The 21,586-nt window shown below is 44.9% G+C and overlaps 1 long non-coding RNA gene across 1 annotated transcript; it reads left to right on the top strand.

Annotated features, from left to right (window-relative positions):
• Positions 1-703: 703 nt before the first annotated feature.
• Positions 704-1,478, top strand: LOC143110470 (uncharacterized). Its single transcript, XR_012984163.1, has 5 exons — positions 704-788; positions 878-940; positions 1,086-1,118; positions 1,241-1,333; positions 1,425-1,478. It is a non-coding gene; the product is annotated as an uncharacterized LOC143110470 (long non-coding RNA).
• The last annotated feature ends 20,108 nt before the right edge of the window (positions 1,479-21,586 follow it).

Raw genomic sequence — 21,586 nt, 5'->3', positions numbered from 1 at the left:
TCTTGTAACACAGTTGATCGGATAGACGATTCAAGTGAATAGACCTCTGAATTTTGCCTTCAAAAAGCTGAGATCCGGTAGCCTATCTTGCAATTTTTGCTATGGGAAAATAACATGGGGAGAGAATTATTGCACTCTCCCGGGGACGAAGAAGTCTGAAATGCAGACATTTTGCTCAACACACGTTTTATCCTCTGCCTTCGAGTGGTAGGCTAACGGTGATCTTCAACAGGCCTACGTTAAGACAGCAACTTAGATTTTTGCTACCCCAGACCTAACTTGCAATGTAACTTGTCATTGGTAGTTAGGTTAAATTAACACCCTGATCTCCTTATAGGCAAAGATGGCAGTTTTGGTTCCTTTTTGTAGACGAACTTCAGAGGTCTGTTGGGAAGCATACAGGAAGGGGCGGAATGTGTGTAGTAGGCTATACACAGCTGCCATACTGGCTTTAAAAACTAAGCCCATGCATTTCTATGGATGCTATGTCTCCCCATTAGAAATTCTCTGGGCTACAATACAAAAATCAAGTCAAAAGCTGGGCCAAATATCCAGTCAAGAAAATCTGGTTGTGTACAGATGACTGATTGCTGCAATACTATCAATAATAGTTTTCTCTATATGGAAATACTGCTTTGCTCTACTACTGGCTCACAAAAACTTTGTTCTCTTAACGTAGATTCATACACCAAAGTTATGGAAAAATGTCAGCGGCTGATGGACACTTCTAGCATTGAGGCGGAAGAAGATGCGAGCGTCCACAAAAGGCAGTGCATGGTCACGTGATGGTAAGACCTCTTAAATACAGACTACACTATTTGCACAATTCAAATATTCTTTTTGCAATCAGTGCAGATTGTATGGTCTTTTATTTCAGATGAATCCGTTCCGCAAGCAAGAAAGCATTCCAGGATGGTGCGTGTGCCTGGAAGCCCTGTCTGTAAGTTAACATTTATACATGTATTATTTAAGAAAACCAGTTGAGTCATATTTCCTACCATGGAACTACTGACATTCATGTTTATTAACCTGGTGCATATCATGTTACTGTTCTGATGTATTTGTCTCTTCCTGCCTTTTATTAGGTCAGCAGATGTCACTGCCTCCACCACCTGCATGTGAGTTTTTCTTTTTAGTCGATTGTTTAATGTAACAGCATAGGTTTATCTTTTGCAAATGTCATGTGCAAGAAACCTACCATAAATTAACTGACCAATATTCATATTTACTTTCTTTTTAGATGACTCAACACCACACAGGCAACCAGCTCATTGCCCAGAGCTGGATGGGTCTATTATAACGCCTGCCACTTCATCTTGGGACCCAGTTGAAGGTACAGTGTCTTTGAATTTTCCATTTCCAAGTAAATACAATTTCATGACAAGGAACTTGAGAGTAACTAACTTTTTTTTTGTTGTAAACAGCACAAGTGACTCATCACACAGAGGGAGGTGGCTTGGCCATGGAGACGGAAATAGGTAAGATGACTCACTTAATTTGTTCACATATGCAGGTATATAATGTATTTAACAACTAAAACTAACACCATCCATTTTTCCATAGCAATAAGGACAACCATTACCGCATGGCACAGCGAATGGACGCATTTGAGGAGAAGATGGATGAGCTGCTCATGCTCTTAAGGAGCTCCCAGTCACCTCCCTCTGCTCCAGTCGATGACATATTGCTGTCGTCCTGCTCGACAGTCACTGAGCTGCAGGAGAGGAGGAACAAAATGCCCTCCCTCCAGGACTTGTACTCTGGGACCTAAGCGGGCAGAGACCATCACCAAAGACTCCACATATCCTGCACACACACTCTTTAACTTCCTCCCCTCTGGCAGGCGCTACAGATCCCTGCACACAAAAACAACCTGACACAACAACAGCTCTTTTCCCACTGCCGTCACTCTCCTGAACTGCAGATAAGTGGGGTCATCCCCACTTTGACCGTTTACCTGCCCATTACATACTTTATCATTCCAATATGTGTCTTGCACACTACATTTGCACTATAACTTTGCACTCTACATCACACTCCATGTGTACTTATATTGGTATTATGTCTTATTTGTATAGTTGTTTTGTATATTGTGTTGGTCTCTGCCACAATGTATATTGTTGTCTCTATTGTACAGTATGTCTGTCTATTTGTTGAATGTATAGAGCACCTACCAAAGTCAAATGCCTTATGTTAATATACTTAGCTAACACTAAGGGCCCTATTTTAATGGTCTAAAACGGAAGTGTCTTTGCGCAAAACGCAATTCACTTTGTGGGCGGATCTCGGGCGCTGATGCTATTTTACCGGCGGGATATTTGACTGTTGCGCCCGACGCAAATCTAAAATGGGGTTGTTTGAAGTAGCTACATTAATCATGGGTGTGGTTTGGGCGTAACGTGCAATAAACCAATCAGAGCGTCATCTCACATTCCCTTTAACAACAGGCACGCTTGTTCCATAGCTGATTGCTATTATGGTGGCGTATTTGCCAGGCGCAGCCAGGAGCGTTCACAGCGCTATAATCACTGTTCAGTTGGGAACAGTTAGCTATTGATTTTTCATCTTCACAAAATGTAATACAGAATTGTCACAAAGACATACTTTCCGATGTTTTGGGATCATTCTCACTGAATCACGAAGTTATGAATGCATGGTGATATATTTGCAATGTACAATGTAATCTAACATTACCTCTCTATAGACAATGCATATCTTCTGTCAGTTAATCTCTTCTCTCCCGTGCTGCCGCTGGGGCATTTGGGTTAAATGGCATCGGCATGCAGTTCAACATCACGTCTCCTTAAGTCCTCTAACATTTCCTAATTTATGTCATCAACACATCAGTGATTTGTGAAAATGTGTACGCTAGATTTATGCCTATTTTTTCACATGGACACCACACTGATTTCCCTCGAGTGGTAATATTTTTCTTTGAAATTATGTATGGTTTACAGAAATGGGAACTACATTGTATAGTCGAGGAGCTAAGTGTGCGTTGCGCAGCACAGGCGGCCAAGCAGGGCTTCGTTTAAGTTGACCTAACTTTCAACTCTGCACAGTATCCCATTAACTGCGTGACAGTAGACTATTTACAATATTTTCTGTAAAGCAGAGTTTGTAAACACGTTATCATCAACTTAATTCACGCACAACATTTATTTGAGCAGGAGAGAGAATAACAATGAATGGATGCAGCAACTACAGAAATTGTACAGAAATTGTAACCATACTTGCTGATTTCTTGTACTATCTGTTGCTGGTTAACAGCACATGAAAAGCTGATTTAAGCTAATTCACTAACTCAAGACTTCAAGGCCATCATGGATATAAAACGTTTTTTGAAAATAACGAAAGGATGGAGGGAACATAGCAAAGCTTGGAGTTATTTCAGATGGGCTACAAGGTAGGCAAAATTATGGTGCTTAAAACCTTACACAACGGTAAATTGGAACAAAACTAAAAGTAACTTTAGCCTTTATAGGGCTGTAGCCTATAAAGTTGTCCAGATTAATAGGTCGTAATTAGGCGTTGTTGTAAAGATATTGCATGTAGATATAGGCTACTAAATATTTAGGTCACCAATGCACGAACAAAACCGGGAAATGGACAAATATTATCAAGGCTTTGAATGTTTCCGTCTGTGCACGGAGGTGTCTGTAGATTGGTGTGCAACGCATTCATTCATGCAGGCCTGTGGTCATGCATGCGCCCTTAAAATAGCATCTGCATTTTCGCCACAGACTTTAGACCAGGGAGTTCCTGGTCTGTGGCGGAATTGTTTTCTGAAACTGCAAAATATCAACAGTGAACGTTTGCGCCGGAACACGCCCCGTCTTTTCGCTGAACCGCCCCCTTGGGCGCAATCGAATTCCCTAATTTACAGGCATGTACCTGTGGAGGGAAAATTCCAATATGCGCTGACTGCAAAATAGGAAAGACAAACGCGCGAGTATACAAAGTCAATTGCGCTGGCACGGAAGATAGAGCCCTAAGTCTAATTTATATATATATATTGTTAGGCCTTTTATATTGTTTTTTTTTGTCTTTTGATAATTTTATATTAAAGTTATAAGTTCCATCGATTTTGCCTGTTCATTCTTTCCTGCTAATATATAATAATGCATTCCTGCTCATGCTGTTATATACAATTAATTAAGTAATAATACAATTGGTATGCAAAGGTTGCAATGTTAGGGCAAGGTTCCCTAAAGGTTGCAATATTTAGGGAAGGGAACGTTCCCTAAATGTTACAACGTTTAGGGAACGTTATGGGAACAGTTAGGGAACGTTAGGGGAAGGTTTTTTTTAAAGTTTGCAACGGTTGGGGAACGCTAGGGGAAGGTTCTCTAAATGTTGCAACCTTTAGATAACGTTAGGGGAACGTTCAGGGAACGTTTTATATAACCAAGAACTAACGTTTCCGGAACATTCAGCAAACTTTCCATGGGAACCAAAACTTACTCAAAAAACTAACCTTCGGGTTTCCGAAACCAAAAACTATGGTTCCCAGAACGTTTTGGAAACCATAAATTGTTAGCTGGGTTATAGCCTATCAAAGGAGAATACACAGGTGAATAGGAAGAATGCGTTAGCTAGTGAAGTTTCTGTCTCATAACTTCCACAGGACATCACCTAATTATGCAATTGCAAATGGTCTGGACATGAAGCAGAAAGTATAATATTTCTCGGTAACATTTACAAACATCCAAGCGAACACTACTGTAGATAAGTGTGTAGGCTACATTCAACACAGATCTTGCAGTCTGACAGAAATAGACTGAAATAAGCCTCACGGTAGTGGCACATAAGCCAGCGGCAGGAAAAGCGCTATCGGAACGTCACATATTAGGCTATCAACCACGTAGCCTATGTCCAACCTCTTACGTGTGTCACTAAATATTCATTTCTATACAAACCAAGACGGCGGATTCCTAAAGAAACGCAAGCACCCACACCATAAGTTTATCTAAATTAGCTATGTACCAAAACTTACATTTTACCGTGACTCGAAGAGCTGTAAACAGTAGTGTTATGTCTGCACACAAGCGTTGCTGTAAGGCATTATGTTGGCGTTCAATTATGCATTGAATTGTGATGCAGTGAGTTGCTCGATTGTGCTGAGAGAGCATTGTGTTATGCCTGACTGATGAATGTTTGATACTTGGGTCTGTCAGCGGGAAGTTCAGATTTGATAAGTAAACGATACATGAGTTAACGATATCACCGGTGTCTGTGTGATCAATTACCAAACATAACATTTGGCGACGAAGATGGCTGATATCGCTCTCCCACCACCTACCCCCTTCCTGGCACTACCTGGTGAGCCTCCGATCCCCTGGACTCGCTGGTTAAACGCCTTTGAAACTTTTCTGCTGGCAGTGGGGCTCACCGATGTGAGTGCAGCCCGCAAAAAGGCGCTGCTGCTGCATTGCCTGGGAGCCGAGGGTCAGCGTGTGCTTGGGACACTTGAATCGGGCGCTGTAACCCCTTATGACACAGCTGTAGAACTACTGACCGGACACTTTGCTGCCCCACAGAGTGCTCTCCTGCGTCGGTTTTTATTCCGCCAACGACATCAACTGCCTGGTGAGTCTGTGCAACAGTATGTGGCTAACTTACGGAGGCTGGCAAGCACATGCAAGTTCGGTGCGCTGCAGGACGAGATGATCCGCGACCAGTTAATTGAACACACTAACAATGCAAAAGTACGAGAGACTCTTTTACTCGAACCTGATGATCTATTACTGTCCAGAGCAGTTACGATTGCATTACAGCTAGAGAGTGCAGCTCAGTATGCATCAGCGCTAACTAAACAGCAAGTAGTAGCAGCCAGCCCAGCTCCTTCTCTTTCCCCTGCTCTGACATTGCCGCCTAGCCAGAGCGACATGCTTGAAGCCGACTCTTCAGCAGCAGTCATGCTACAGCGGCGCCAACAACGTCATCGACCACGCCCACACGCGTCACAGCCCTGTGATAATTGTGGATCTCTGTCTCACGTCTCAAGAGCACAGACCTGCCCAGCCCGTGGCCAGATGTGCCGCAACTGTGGTAAGCGGAATCACTGTGCATCACTAAATATTCATTTCTATACAAACCAAGACGGCGGATTCCTAAAGAAACGCAAGCACCCACACCATAAGTTTATCTAAATTAGCTATGTACCAAAACTTACATTTTACCGTGACTCGAAGAGCTGTAAACAGTAGTGTTATGTCTGCACACAAGCGTTGCTGTAAGGCATTATGTTAGCGTTCAATTATGCATTGAATTGTGATGCAGTGAGTTGCTCGATTGTGCTGAGAGAGCATTGTGTTATGCCTGACTGATGAATGTTTGATACTTGGGTCTGTCAGCGGGAAGTTCAGATTTGATAAGTAAACGATACATGAGTTAACGATATCACCGGTGTCTGTGTGATCAATTACCAAACATAACATTTGGCGACGAAGATGGCTGATATCGCTCTCCCACCACCTACCCCCTTCCTGGCACTACCTGGTGAGCCTCCGATCCCCTGGACTCGGTGGTTAAATGCCTTTGAAACCTTTCTGCTGGCAGTGGGGCTCACCGATGTGAGTGCAGCCCGCAAAAAGGCGCTGCTGCTGCATTGCCTGGGAGCCGAGGGTCAGCGTGTGCTTGGGACACTTGAATCGGGCGCTGTAACCCCTTATGACACAGCTGTAGAACTACTGACCGGACACTTTGCTGCCCCACAGAGTGCTCTCCTGCGTCGGTTTTTATTCCGCCAACGACATCAACTGCCTGGTGAGTCTGTGCAACAGTATGTGGCTAACTTACGGAGGCTGGCAAGCACATGCAAGTTCGGTGCGCTGCAGGACGAGATGATCCGCGACCAGTTAATTGAACACACTAACAATGCAAAAGTACGAGAGACTCTTTTACTCGAACCTGATGATCTATTACTGTCCAGAGCAGTTACGATTGCATTACAGCTAGAGAGTGCAGCTCAGTATGCATCAGCGCTAACTAAACAGCAAGTAGTAGCAGCCAGCCCAGCTCCTTCTCTTTCCCCTGCTCTGACATTGCCGCCTAGCCAGAGCGACATGCTTGAAGCCGACTCTTCAGCAGCAGTCATGCTACTGCGGCACCAACAACGTCATCGACCATGCCCACACGCGTCACAGCCCTGTGATAATTGTGGATCTCTGTCTCACGTCTCAAGAGCACAGACCTGCCCAGCCCGTGGCCAGATGTGCCGCAACTGTGGTAAGCGGAATCACTTTGCATCAGTCTGCCGCTCTGCTCCGGCTACGTCAGGGGGCCAAGCAGCCACATCAGTGCCCACTATCATTCATAATGTGAGCTCTGGCTCGGCTTCATTTAAGTCATGCACAGTCCGCCTAAATGATGTGTGCATTCCACTGCTTTTGGACACTGGTGCCAGTGTGTCCTTCCTGAACATGCATACATACAATGCTTTTTTCGGCTCACTCCCACTATTGGCGCCCTCTGCTTCACTCTGTGGTTATGGCGACTCAAAGATTGACCTGATTGGTTCTCTTCGAGTGACTGTTGGCTATGGCAACAAGATTGTGCCCAGTTTTGGCTTCCACGTCGCCCGTCGCGGGGCCAACCTGATGGGCCTGGACCTGTTTTCTGCCCTTGGATTCTCCCTGGTGGACACAAAGGGGGCTGCAATTCTCACTGTCTCCACACCTTGGCAGCAAAAGTGGCAATCTCTGTTTGACGGCTTAGGCTGTCTTACAGCTTTTGCCCACCAACCTCTCCTGAACCCTTCCATTAAACCTGTCATCCAACCTCTCCGCCGCATCCCTCTGGCTCTCCGTGATGGTGTTTCAGCCAAACTCCGACTGCTCCTGGATGCCGGCATCATTGAACCAGTGGATGCGTCACCCTGGGTCTCGAACTTGGTGGTGGCTAAGAAGAAGTCAGGGGCTCTGCGCATCTGTGTCGACCTGCGTGCGGTCAATAAGGCAGTGATCCCTGACAGGTTCCCTCTACCTACCTCAGAAGAGCTCACAGCTCAGTTCCATGGCTCAACAGTGTTCTCCAAACTGGACCTCAGACAGGGCTACCTCCAGGTGCCCCTTCACCCCATCAGCAGAAACCTCACAGCCTTTGTGACTCATGCAGGTGTGTTCCGCTACACGCGTATGCCTTTTGGACTTAGCTCCGCCCCCAGCTGTTTCCAAAAGATCATGGTGTCTGTGTTGGCTGGCATACCGGGCGTGGCCATATACCTGGATGACGTGGTTATTCATGGGCCCACCACTGAGAGCCACGATGAACGCCTCAATAAAGTCTTTGCAGCTCTAACCAAGCACAAATTAACCCTAAACACCGAAAAATGTGTTTTCTCCGCGTATTCTTGAGTATGTAGGTTTCCGGTTGTCGGCGGATGGTATTACACCTCTTCAGTCAAACGTGGACGCCATCCTGGCCATTCCCGAGCCCATCTCAGCTGCACAAGTCGCCTCTTTTCTGGGCATGACCGGCTACTATTTGAAGTTCCTTCCTCACTACTCTACTACCACCGCCCCACTGCGCCAACTGCTGCATAAGGGTGAGCCGTGGGTGTGGTCTCGAGCGTGCTCTGGTGCTGTGCATTCCCTCAAGGTGCAACTTACCTCAGCCCCAGTGCTGGCTCACTTTGACATCTCTAGCCCAACCCTGGTTACCTGCGATGCATCGGCCACAGCCATGGGAGCGGTGCTGTCACAGACTCAGCAGGGCGTGGAGAAGCCCGTCGCCTTCGCCTCCCTGGCCCTCAATCCGACAGAGCAGCGTTACTCAGTGGGCGAGCGTGAAGCATTAGCCTGTATCTGGGCATGCGAAAGGTGGCACCTGTACCTTTATGGCCGTTCCTTCACCCTCAGAACGGATCACCAGGCCCTAACTGCACTGCTCTCCACATCTGGGACAGGCCACAGGCCACTGAGGCTGCATCGCTGGTCTGACCGCCTCCGGCAATATAACTTTGACCTGAAGATCACCCCGGGCAGAGATAATGTTGTAGCTGACCTGCTGTCCCGCTCCGTTCCACCCCACCCTGCCATACACACACACACTGACACTGACTGTGTGGAACACGACATTGTCCAGATGCTACATACACCCCTCCAGACCACTGTACCGCTACAGGAGCTCAAGGAGGCATCTGAGCAGGACCCTGTCCTTTCTCAGCTCCGTGCCTACATCCAGAACGGGTGGCCTCGCGAGGTGCCAGAAGAGCTGGCGGCATTTTCCAGGGTGAAGCAAGAGCTGTCCTGCTGGAACGACACCTGTGTGGCACGTGGCCTTTGCACAGTGGTTCCCAGCGTTCTGCGCGCACGTGTCTTGACCATGGCTCACGAGGGCCACCTAGGTGTCGTGAAGCTGAAGCAGCGCTGCAGGGACCTGGTATGGTGGCCAGGGATAGACAGGGATATTGAGGCCCTGGTGAAAGACTGTCCTGCCTGCCTCTTGAGTGGTAAGACCGGTCACCAGGCTCCTCCACCTCTACAATGTCTTGTTTGGCCTTCTCAGCCCTGGGACCACCTACAGCTGGACATATGCGGTGAGATACAGGGGGTTCCCCACCATCAACGCTTTCTTGTGGTCGTATATGACCTTCACTCGAAATGGCCTGAGCTCATCACCACTGGCTCGGTGACCTCTCAGGTCATAATCGACTTTCTGGACTCTCTTTTCTCCCGCTGGGGCATCCCAAACACCATAACTACTGACAACGGCCCTCAACTCGTCTCTGCAGAGTTCACGTCTTACCTCAAAAGCAAAGGCATCCGTCATGTCCGTACAGCTTACTATCACCCCCAAGCCAATGGTGGTGTTGAACGGTTCCACCAGTCACTGAAGAACAGCCTCAGAGCGCACATGGTCCAGGGATGGACCTTTCCACTGGCCATACGGCACACGCTTCTTCATTACAGAGCCACTCAGCACTCAACAACAGGTGTCTCCCCAGCGTCTCTCATGCTTGGCCGTGAGCTCCGTCTTCCCCTCGACCACCTCAGCCCCGTCATGCCTCAAGGGCCACCCCCTGGGGTCAAGGCCTCTGTTGCCCGTCGGCAGAGGCAGATGAAGCAAAGATTTGACCGGTCAGCACGCGTTAAGGTTCCCGACATCAACGTCTCAGATTGGGTCAGGGTCCGCAGGCCCCACAGAGGCAACAAACTGGCTTCATTTTGGTCCTCCCCTCTCCAAGTCACCCGCCAGTTGGGTGCAGCAACATTCTCACTGAATGATGGCACTCGGTGGCACTCAAGCCGCCTCCGCAGGGTGCCCCCTCCGCCACATACAACGGTGGTGACACCCCAAATCGTGCCTCCAGCTTGGCAGGACGTCCCGACGCCACAGCCGGTGCCTCAGATAGCTCCCACACAGGTCCCCGACACGCCTCTTGATCCGCCTTCCGGGACTGGTACCTATTCATCACACACTGCCCAGTCTCAGCCTCATGGCTCTCCGCGACCTGTTCGCACTTGTTCTCGCCCTGGGCACTTACAGGACTTTCAATCTAAATTTCATGTTTGAAATCCTGTAGGAGGGGGGGAAATGTTATGTCTGCACACAAGCGTTGGTGTAAGGCATTATGTTAGCGTTCAATTATGTATTGAATTGTGATGCAGTGAGTTGCTCGATTGTGCTGAGAGCATTGTGTTATGCCTGACTGATGAATGTTTGATACTTGGGTCTGTCAGCGGGAAGTTCAGATTTGATAAGTAAACGATACATGAGTTAACGATATCACCGGTGTCTGTGTGATCAATTACCAAACATAACAAGTAGCCTACCTAATTTTGATTTGCCGACGAGAATTCTCGGGCTAACCGTTCATGTGCCTGAGAAAGGTTGCCACTTGCCAGCCCAGCACTAAACTCCGAGCGTGGTAAACAAAATCGGATACGCTATTTCAGGCTGTTCAAATCTACACACCTATGGCTACTGAAAAATATAAGGTTCAGGGTTTCCCGCAGGAAATGTGTTAGTCAAGGTGGTAGGTTGTCCGACCAAGGGGGGGGTAGGGTGTCTGATATTGGTTGCCGTCCGACCGGGGTGGGGGGGTTATGGTGTCGGTTCGACCGGTGGGGGTTGGGGGGGGGGGGGGGGGTTGGTTGTGGGTGCTGGCATCTTGTTTGTGCGATACAAAGTAATAACACCAAACAAACTATACAACAGTATAGGCCTACAAATATTTCAAAATATTTGTGTCATTTTAACAAAGACTATTACAAACTATAGAACAAGTGCAAAAGAAAGTGCAAAACAACAAAATGTGCAAATCAGTCACTACTTATGGCAGAGCTGACAACTAGCATCACTGCAAGCCATCCTCCTTAGCTTTAAAAAGAACATTTCAAGGGCCCTTTGGTAATTGCACTGAGAATACAAGAGTATATATACTTATACTGTTTTACTATTGGACCATTAATACCTATCTTCATGCAGGCTGTCAGACTGTTGCCCTGCAGCCTGTTCCGCAAGTCTGTCCTGATCTATACACCGAGAGTGAATGAAGTTTAGATTGTTTTATAGTTTTGTGTAATATGGATGGAATTTGAGCGCTGAACGCTTTTTAACGCTCTGTTCTGCTCCAATACTGTTCACACCACGAGTCTGAGGCATGCCCAAACCCACCCAGAATTCATGCCTTCCTAATAAAACCAAGACCGTTAAATTTCAAAGATATAGGATATAGTAGCCGAAGTTCGTGGATGGGGATGGAGTTAGCTAAATAATTTAGAAAGCATACTCGTAGCCTCGGGCGGGCATAGGCCCGTCTATTTGTCAGTCTTGCCCGTCCGATTAGAGGGCTTTCCTTCGTTTAAGCTCACCATCTTAAAAAGACACGCAAGTCAACACTGCGCTGAGAGCAGGTGGCTGTTTACTCGACCGCTCTTCCGCTCAAATTCCCGTCATGCTTCGCGTCACATGAAACACAATTGAGACAATAGATTGGCCATATTGGACAACTGCAAAGCCTTATCATAGGCATGTTGCATTCATGACATGAAAAGTGAAACTTATAGAACTAAAATGACAAATTACGCGGTCTGCTAAACATTTTAAATGTGCGCAAAACTGATGAACCCAGCATCGTTGCGTCACATAAATTAAAACAAATTGAAGCAACAACTTGACCATTGGACAATCCTACCACCAAACCTTTCTATAGGCCTGCAATATTTATGACATAAACATTGGAATATGAACGCATTTTATCACACCTGACAATTAAACGGAGCTGTGGCTGTTCGCGATTTGACTGATTCTTGAGAGCGAGCGGGATATTTGCGCGGCTCAGCTCCGCTCACTAGCTCTGATTCGGAGGCATATATCGCTTATGTAAAGATTATAAAAACTGATTACTTTTCGATTTATGGTTTCTTATTATTTTTGTAATGCGTTCTGCAGAGAAGGGAGACTGTTGTTGGTCATGGTTTGGAATGAAAGGGAGAAAACAGGACAGAGTAACACGGTGGACTACTTTTTTTTTTGACGACGTAGTTAAGGCGGCAGGCATGTTTTGCCAAGGCGGCCGCCTTGACTGCAAAGTGCTGCGGGAAACCCTGATCATTTAGCAAATGTTCTTTTGAAGTAGCCTATTAAAAAACATCGTTTTAAGAATTTTCGAACGAAATGGTTGGTAATTAGCACGTTTACGATACTTAATTAATTATTGATGTATAGCCTACTTGAAAAACGAAAAAACCGAGGTCCGGTCCTCAATGGAGGGTACACCTTCGCACATTATGCCCACCCGCGCACACACACACCAGCGAAGGTGCTCCTAAGTAGACCCCTCTGCTCCCTCCTGATGTGGTTGAGGACCCTCTGCTGGGCCAGGAAGGAGCGGGCCAGAGAGAGAGAGAGCTCCAGCATTCAGACTCTCACAAATCTGTGAAACATTTTATGATTTGATGACATGCTGTTCTTGTGCTGTCTGGGTGAGGGCTCAATGTATTCACATGTCGACGTTTTGCCAAGGAAGGGGTGGGATATGTGTAGACAACGGCCATATTGGCGTTACAAACTAACCCCATGCATTTCTATGGAGGATTTTTTGAGTGCTGTGTCTCCTCATTAGAAAGTCTCTGGTTTAGTGCATACGTTTGGAGTGCTAACTGTTATCTCTACATTAGATCTGATATGGAGAGTGAAGGCTCCGGAACTAACACATACCCACACAAGTTCCGGTTGAAAATTTTGTAAGAGCTCTCAGTCTGCCTGGTAGAATCAGAATGACACAAGAAGACTAAACTTTAATGGCAACAAAGAACTCAGAATGGAGACAGCATTGTGTGTGAGTGGATTTCTCCTGCTGTTTTTCATCGCTGGTGCCCACCTCAGCCCATATCCTCAACCCCACTTTAAGATTCAAGGAGGCAATGCTACTTTTAAGACCAGTTTCTCAAGGGGGAATTATGTGCTGTACAGGGTTCGTGGAGATGGAGATCTGCTTCTGGTCAACTGCTCACAGCCAGAGAAACCACAGCCAGATGGTTACAATGTGAAGTGTTTTAAATCCCCTTATTTCCATTTTGAAATGTACAACCTTACTCTGTCCCAGAGTGGAAACTACAGGGCTAAAGGCTGGAGTGGAAGACTCATCATGGGCCAAAAAGACTTCCGTCTCACAGTCTGTGCAGAAGGTGATGAAAGGCCGTCTGAGGAACACGTACAGTATGGTGATAGTGCTGTGCTTTGTAGGCTGAATTCGAATCTGGGAGATGGGAGCATCCTACAGCTGTACGCACACAAATGGTCTGAGATGATTCTGGTCCTCGACACCAACTCCTCTCTGAAGCCACTTGTGAGTCATCTCTGGGACAGATTGCGGGTTGATCTCAACACCTCTCTGGTCACGCTGTCTGGAGTTACGAGCCGTGACTATAAGTTCAGTTGTGCAGTGTGGAGAGGAGCTCAATGTCAAATTACCAGCATGTTTCTGCACACATCTCGTTTAACTGTCTTTGCCTATGAACAAGACAATTTGACTCTTCCTTGCATTCCAAAAAGATCTGGCCGATATTTCTGGAGAACTCCCACCGAGCTTGTCCAACCTACCATTAATCAGACCCACCGACAGGAAGTGATGTACATGCTAGAAGACAAAGGGGCAGGGGGCTACTCCCTCATCATTCCCTCTGTGTCACTAAACAACTCTGGGGGGTACTATTGCTATAGGTATGGATTTATAGTAAAAGAGTTTGACCTCTTTGTTTGTACCAAATCCTCCACCTTGGATGTGATGTTTTCTCATGGGGAAAGTGTCCTTCTGGATATTAGTCAACACTTGAATGAGTCTGGGCCTTTGTATAATATCCAGTGGTACCGTCGGAAAATGTTACAACCACAAGTTCTGGTTATAGACTATATGAGTGAATTTGTGCATAAAGATCTGAGGGGAAGAGTGACTGTGCACAGATTACAATCAAATTCCTCTCTGATCATGTTCAATCTCACAGCAGAGGACAGTGGGCTGTACACATGGAAAATTCTGGAGAAATTAAGTGGTTCTAAACAAGTTTGTTCTGAGGGAACCTTCCGCTTACTGTACAAGGATCCGTTTGGGGTGTACTCTTTCTATAGAGCTCCACTGATAGGCTGTACACTGCTGGGGTTGGTCACTGCTGTGATCTGGTTGAAGCTGAGGAGCAGAAGAGGAGAGCAGACCTCTGGTCGTCAGAGCAGAGAGTGGCAACAGAGTGGAGATGAAGACCTCTATGAAGACATTGAGATGGTTGAACACAGCATCTGAACTCAACACGCTTCTCTCTCCTGTTGAACACAGCATCTGAACTCAACACACTTCTCTCTCCTGTGTTTGCTGTAATTGGGGAACACAGCAACACGCTTCTCACTGCTGTAGCTGCTGAACACAGCATCTGAACTCAACACGCTTCTCACTGCTGTAGCTTTAAATTGTTGATATCAAATATTGTTTATAATACTGTAGCTGTTTATTCCCAAGTCTATCAGACATACTGTAAAAACATGTCAATAAACATTAAGGTGAAAATCTCAGAAAATGTGTTTATTTTTATGTTTCTGGACAGATGCTTTAAATCAAAGCTACTTACAACATAGAATGACAATGAAACATTATATTGTTTCTGCATTCAAACATTGGCGAAGGTGAAGTGTGGCGTCTGCGCCTTTCGTCTAGTGTTGAGGTGTCGCCCGGTGCGTATAGTCTCCAAAAAACGAAATACTCAAGTGAAGAAAAGGGAGATCGCACACAGGGGCTGAGTAGTTTCAACAGTGTATTATTTAAAAAGCCGAAAAAACAGTTACAGGCCACATAAACAAGGGGTAAACGTTTCGGGTCTAGCCCTTCATCAGTATTCCTTGTAGTGACGCGTCAAAGAGCGCAGCGGCCATTTATAGGCTTGCCTGCCAATCACCCAATAACCCCAAGACCTATGAGTGCATTCAGGGTCACATATCCGAATCACCAAAATTACCAAATTACATCACAAATCATTACAATAATATACAAACATATACAAACATGTACAGGAGGTATAACCACATTAGTATACAGCAACATACAGTCACACAAAACGTTTTAAGAGGCTATGCCATATTTGAAAATAGAATATTTAGAGAACAGAGGGCATATATTAATCTAGGTACATATTCTTATCATTATCATCAACATCAACATCTCACTTTGGATATCTTGCACCCATGTAGGCCTAGTTCATTATTCAACCAAATATATCCATCACAGCCAACATGTTAAACTAAATTCATCATTAATACCACTAGGGTGCAAAGTTTTGAGTGTAAAAATCCAGAAGGATTCCCTATGTAAAAGTCTTCTTTCAGTATCCCCCCCTCTACGTGTGGGTTTCACTTGTTCTATAACAGTGAAGACAAGTGAGGCCAGCTGATGGCCGGCTTCAGTGAAATGTCTCGCTACTGGCAATTTCTCATCTTTGCGTCTAATAGCGCTGTTATGTTCTATGATGCGCGTTTTTATAGGTCTGTTAGTTTTGCCTACATATTGTTTATTGCATGGGCACGTAATCAGATACACTACCCCAGCAGTGTTACATGTGGTGCATTGTTTAATTTTGTAGGTCTTGTCTGTGATGGAGCTTGTGAACGAGGTGGTCTTTTTAGTGTTATTCTTACACGCAGCACACCCTTTGCACGGAAAGAAACCAGTGATGTTACTTAAGCGTCCCTCCTTGTTCCGCTGTGTGGTGTGACAATCCGCTTTAACCAAAAAATCCCTAATGTTACTAGCCCTATAGTGGGAGAAGAGGGGAGGTTCAGAAAACAGCGATTGACATATGGGGTCACTACTGAGAACATGCCAGTGTTTGCGTATGCATTCTTTAATTTGTCGGCTATGTCTTGTGTACGTAGTAGTGCAGGCTATAGGCTTATGCGTATCCCTCTTAGGGGCAGTTTTAGTTCTTTGGACCCTCTCTAGGGCTTCGTCGAGCCAGATGGGGGGGTAGCCTCTTAGAGAGAATTGCTTGTACATTTTTCTAGCTTCCATATCGAAATCAGACGCATGTGTGCAAATCCGTTTTATTCTGAGAAACTGTGTGTATGGGAGTCCTTTCTTTAGGTATGTCGGGTGTGTGCTCGAGTGTGTCACCTTCGCCATTCAACTCTGGACGTCTCTGCAGCCGCCACTTTTCCAGTGGATCATGTCTTCCTTTGCCGAAATCAGAGGCCTTACGGACGCGCAAGCCAACACGTTATCGTACACCGACACGGAGATTGAGAATATACTCTTCCCCGATTCAGGACCATCTTTGGAGATGAACCCTACTTCCGAAGATTTTACCCGCAAACTGAAATACCTGACATCCAAGGAGGTGAGACTACGACTCCATGGTATTACGCTGAGCGAATATGTAAGATCAAAGAGAATCCCAAGAGGCTTACGCATTCATAAAACACCAACAATAGGCCGCACCGATGACACTTTCTGTACCAAATGGTGCGAGATTATGAACAAGGCCTCGCTGGATCTAATGGTACTCATCATTGAACATACACAAAAGGAATTACTTAAAACAGAGAAGGATATAGCAGAAATTAAGCTGAAGATCCAGGAATCGACTGAACCACCTGCTTTCAAGGCGCTGGAAGAGGAGCTTAAGAACACAATGGAGAAATATAAAGAAGAGACGCAAAAAAGGAAAATCAGCAAATTACGAAGGGACACCATCGACTATCGAGATGGCAAGGTCTACCCTTGGCGTCTCCAGAGTGCTACACCTGCAACAAGACCTAAGAAACAGGTACGCTTCAGAAGCACGCCGCCGTACACTTCCGGCTCAAGCTCAGAGTACCCATCCGACTCTGATCGGGATTTTTTTCAAGGGGAAGAACAACGACAGACGACCACTATACAACCCGGAAGATTTCTTCGCTCCCGACTAAAAGGAAAACCAGGAGAGGTCGCAAGAGTAAAGGGGAGGAGGACGCACTTTTGAATTCCCAGAACCAGCAGCAGCAGCTGGTGTTCAACCTCTCCAACACGCAACTATCCTTGGATGAACAACGAATCTTAAACAAGGGCCTATCCTATGTCCCACCTACACTTACTGACCCCTTCAAGCTTAAAGTGGAAATGTTTAAATTCTACAGATCGATAAAATTGAAATTCTTTTACAACAAGGATAATACACAGGTATATGTCCCTCCTAAGGATCCTACACGCCCACTGAGAACCAAAAGTCTGTTTTGCCCCCCTGTTAATAATGCAGCGATTACGACCTTTTGCAACTTGGTTGATAAAGATCTAGAGAACATCATGTCCGAAACCAAGAACACACACTATAGGTATGAGGAGCAGAAGATACTGGCTCAACTTGGAAAAAAACAAGGCGTGATTTGGAAACCCGCTGACAAAGGAGGAGGCATAGTCTTGATGGATCAACAACTATACACCTCCGAAATACTCTCTCAGCTGTCTAATGAAGTGTGCTATACGAGATTGGGGCGAAACCCCACAGCGGACTTCAAACTGGAGATTGACAAGTTTCTACAAGACTCGTATGACAAAGGCTACATCAGCCAGACCGAGCTAAAATTCCTGAGCAAGAACCATCCAGATATGCCAGTCATATATGCCTTGCCAAAAGTCCACAAAACATTGACAAACCCTCCTGGTCGTCCGATTGTGGCATGCAATGACAGCCTGATGGAACCCATATCTCTGTACGTAGATCGCATCCTCAGACCCTTGGTCGTGACATTACCTTCTTACTTGAGAGACACAGGCGATTTTATAGAACAATTATCCAAGATCGACGTAAACTTGAATGCCCAGGAGACCTTCCTTGCAACGATGGACGTGGTATCTTTGTACACGAACATTCCACATGATAAAGGTATCATTGCAATGTAATATTTTCTTAATCTAAGAACTGATAAAACCCCCCCTACAGAATTTCTTATCGAGATGATTTCTATGCTACTACATAAAAACTTTTTCTTGTTTGAGGACGAATACTATTTACAAAAGCAAGGGGCGGCTATGGGCTCTAGATTTTCACCTGACTATGCATGTCTATTTATGGGTTATCTGGAGGAAAGATACATATGGAATAACAATCCTTTTTGTAATAACATTTTATTGTGGAGGAGGTATGTAGACGATGTATGTTGTGTATTTAAGGGGTCTTTAGAAACATTTAATGACTTTGTATCTCATTTGAATAATATGGTTGAGTCCATTAAATTCAGTGCTGTTTTTGACGCTAAATCTGTCTCTTTCCTTGACACCACAGTCTCTTTAGAGGGAGGAAAGCTATCGACTACCTTATACACTAAACCGACCGACAAAAATAGCATTTTACATGCCTCGAGCACACACCCGACATACCTAAAGAAAGGACTCCCATACACACAGTTTCTCAGAATAAAACGGATTTGCACACATGCGTCTGATTTCGATATGGAAGCTAGAAAAATGTACAAGCAATTCTCTCTAAGAGGCTACCCCCCCATCTGGCTCGACGAAGCCCTAGAGAGGGTCCAAAGAACTAAAACTGCCCCTAAGAGGGATACGCATAAGCCTATAGCCTGCACTACTACGTACACAAGACATAGCCGACAAATTAAAGAATGCATACGCAAACACTGGCATGTTCTCAGTAGTGACCCCATATGTCAATCGCTGTTTTCTGAACCTCCCCTCTTCTCCCACTATAGGGCTAGTAACATTAGGGATTTTTTGGTTAAAGCGGATTGTCACACCACACAGCGGAACAAGGAGGGACGCTTAAGGAACATCACTGGTTTCTTTCCGTGCAAAGGGTGTGCTGCGTGTAAGAATAACACTAAAAAGACCACCTCGTTCACAAGCTCCATCACAGACAAGACCTACAAAATTAAACAATGCACCACATGTAACACTGCTGGGGTAGTGTATCTGATTACGTGCCCATGCAATAAACAATATGTAGGCAAAACTAACAGACCTATAAAAACGCGCATCATAGAACATAACAGCGCTATTAGACGCAAAGATGAGAAATTGCCAGTAGCGAGACATTTCACTGAAGCCGGCCATCAGCTGGCCTCACTTGTCTTCACTGTTATAGAACAAGTGAAACCCACACGTAGAGGGGGGGATACTGAAAGAAGACTTTTACAAAGGGAATCCTTCTGGATTTTTACACTCAAAACTTTGCACCCTAGTGGTATTAATGATGAATTTAGTTTAACATGTTGGCTGTGATGGATATATTTGGTTGAATAATGAACTAGGCCTACATGGGTGCAAGATATCCAAAGTGAGATGTTGATGTTGATGATAATGATAAGAATATGTACCTAGATTAATATATGCCCTCTGTTCTCTAAATATTCTATTTTCAAATATGGCATAGCCTCTTAAAACGTTTTGTGTGACTGTATGTTGCTGTATACTAATGTGGTTATACCTCCTGTACATGTTTGTATATGTTTGTATATTATTGTAATGATTTGTGATGTAATTTGGTAATTTTGGTGATTCGGATATGTGACCCTGAATGCACTCATAGGTCTTGGGGTTATTGGGTGATTGGCAGGCGAGCCTATAAATGGCCGCTGCGCTCTTTGACGCGTCACTACAAGGAATACTGATGAAGGGCTAGACCCGAAACGTTTACCCCTTGTTTATGTGGCCTGTAACTGTTTTTTCGGCTTTTTAAATAATACACTGTTGAAACTACTCAGCCCCTGTGTGCGATCTCCCTTTTCTTCACTTGTGCATTCAAACATTGAAATGAAATAATATCCTTTTATAATCATCAAATTAAAGAAAATGTCATGAGTGGGAGTGGGGTTGGTATATCTCCATGGCTGTAATTCAGCAACAAAGGCACGAGGCCGAAGGCAAATGTATGGCCTTTCATGGACGGAATTCCACAAAATGTGGCATGTGTTTAGAGACGGTCAGGGTAATAATATATATCATATTTGTATTTTCATCAAAAATGAGTGGTTATGAATTAGGTTGATAGGGGGGGGGGGGGGGCGACATAATAACCGTTAACTTATGTAGATATAGCATTAACAATCCGTTGGATGCTATTTAAAACATTAATTATGTCTACACTGTATTTATTAATGATGTGATGTTGTTTTAATGACCAAAGAAATACATTTTTAATTTAAAAACAAGGACATTTCTGTGACCAGAAACATTTGAACGGCAGTTAAGCCTATTAGACAAGCACAATAAGTTAAAAATCGTAATATTTACAAACATATTGACAAGAGTCGCGTGTATGGTTACCGACAACAGCCTTATCATGTGACACCTTTGTTTTTGTTTTTTAATCATCATTGCCCTCACCTCAACGTGTTGCTGTTAGTGGAGCAGAAAATTATGAAATTCTTTTTTGCTCTTTTTATAGTCTTCATTCTTGGTGCAATGCTACATGTGCATTTTTTAAAAACGCCTCTAGACACAACCTTTTCCAATTCCCTTCCAGCAGATGCTGCCAAACATTGCACATCAAAAATAAATACACAGGACCAGATTATATTGGAGTGGGCTATTACTGGTTTGAGGATTTGCAATCACTGGGTATGCATCAGTAAGAATGCAAGCCGAGACTTCTTGGTTCTCCTTTATTCTTCCACCAGATAATGTGCTTGTGTGAATGTGGGTGGTTGTATGAAGACGTATGTAGATATGAGGAATGTGTGTAGGTAGGTGTAAATTATTGTGGTTCTACAAAGCAAGCAGAATAAAGTAAAATCTACTTTATCAACATTGCATAATAGCCTACCATAGCATAACTAAAATGGAGTGCTAATAGAATGCTATTACAGTATCCCCTTGAGGGCAAGGTCACCGGGCGAACAATAGCGAACATATTAGCATGCTACATTATGGATCTACAATCTCAGACAGCCTGCTTAACATCCACGACTCTCCATTAGCATATTCAGCATAGCTAGCCTGTATCAATCAGTCATGTTAGCTAAATATCCTAACTGAACAGAACAACTGTACATAGCATAACATCTTATAAAATAATTATCTTGCTCAATCATTTATCACACACAGAGACTCGCAGTTACATGGACGCTAGAGTGCGGTTCGGGCCGCAAATTTCTGTCTGAACCT

Source organism: Alosa pseudoharengus, unplaced genomic scaffold (genome assembly GCF_046254945.1).
Source record: "Alosa pseudoharengus isolate Yale_2024_CS ecotype anadromous, Long Island Sound unplaced genomic scaffold, YU_APseudo_1.1 YU_APseudo_1.1_scf_7, whole genome shotgun sequence".
Lineage (NCBI taxonomy): Eukaryota > Metazoa > Chordata > Actinopteri > Clupeiformes > Clupeidae > Alosa > Alosa pseudoharengus.
This window is presented reverse-complemented; position numbering and strand designations above follow the sequence as displayed.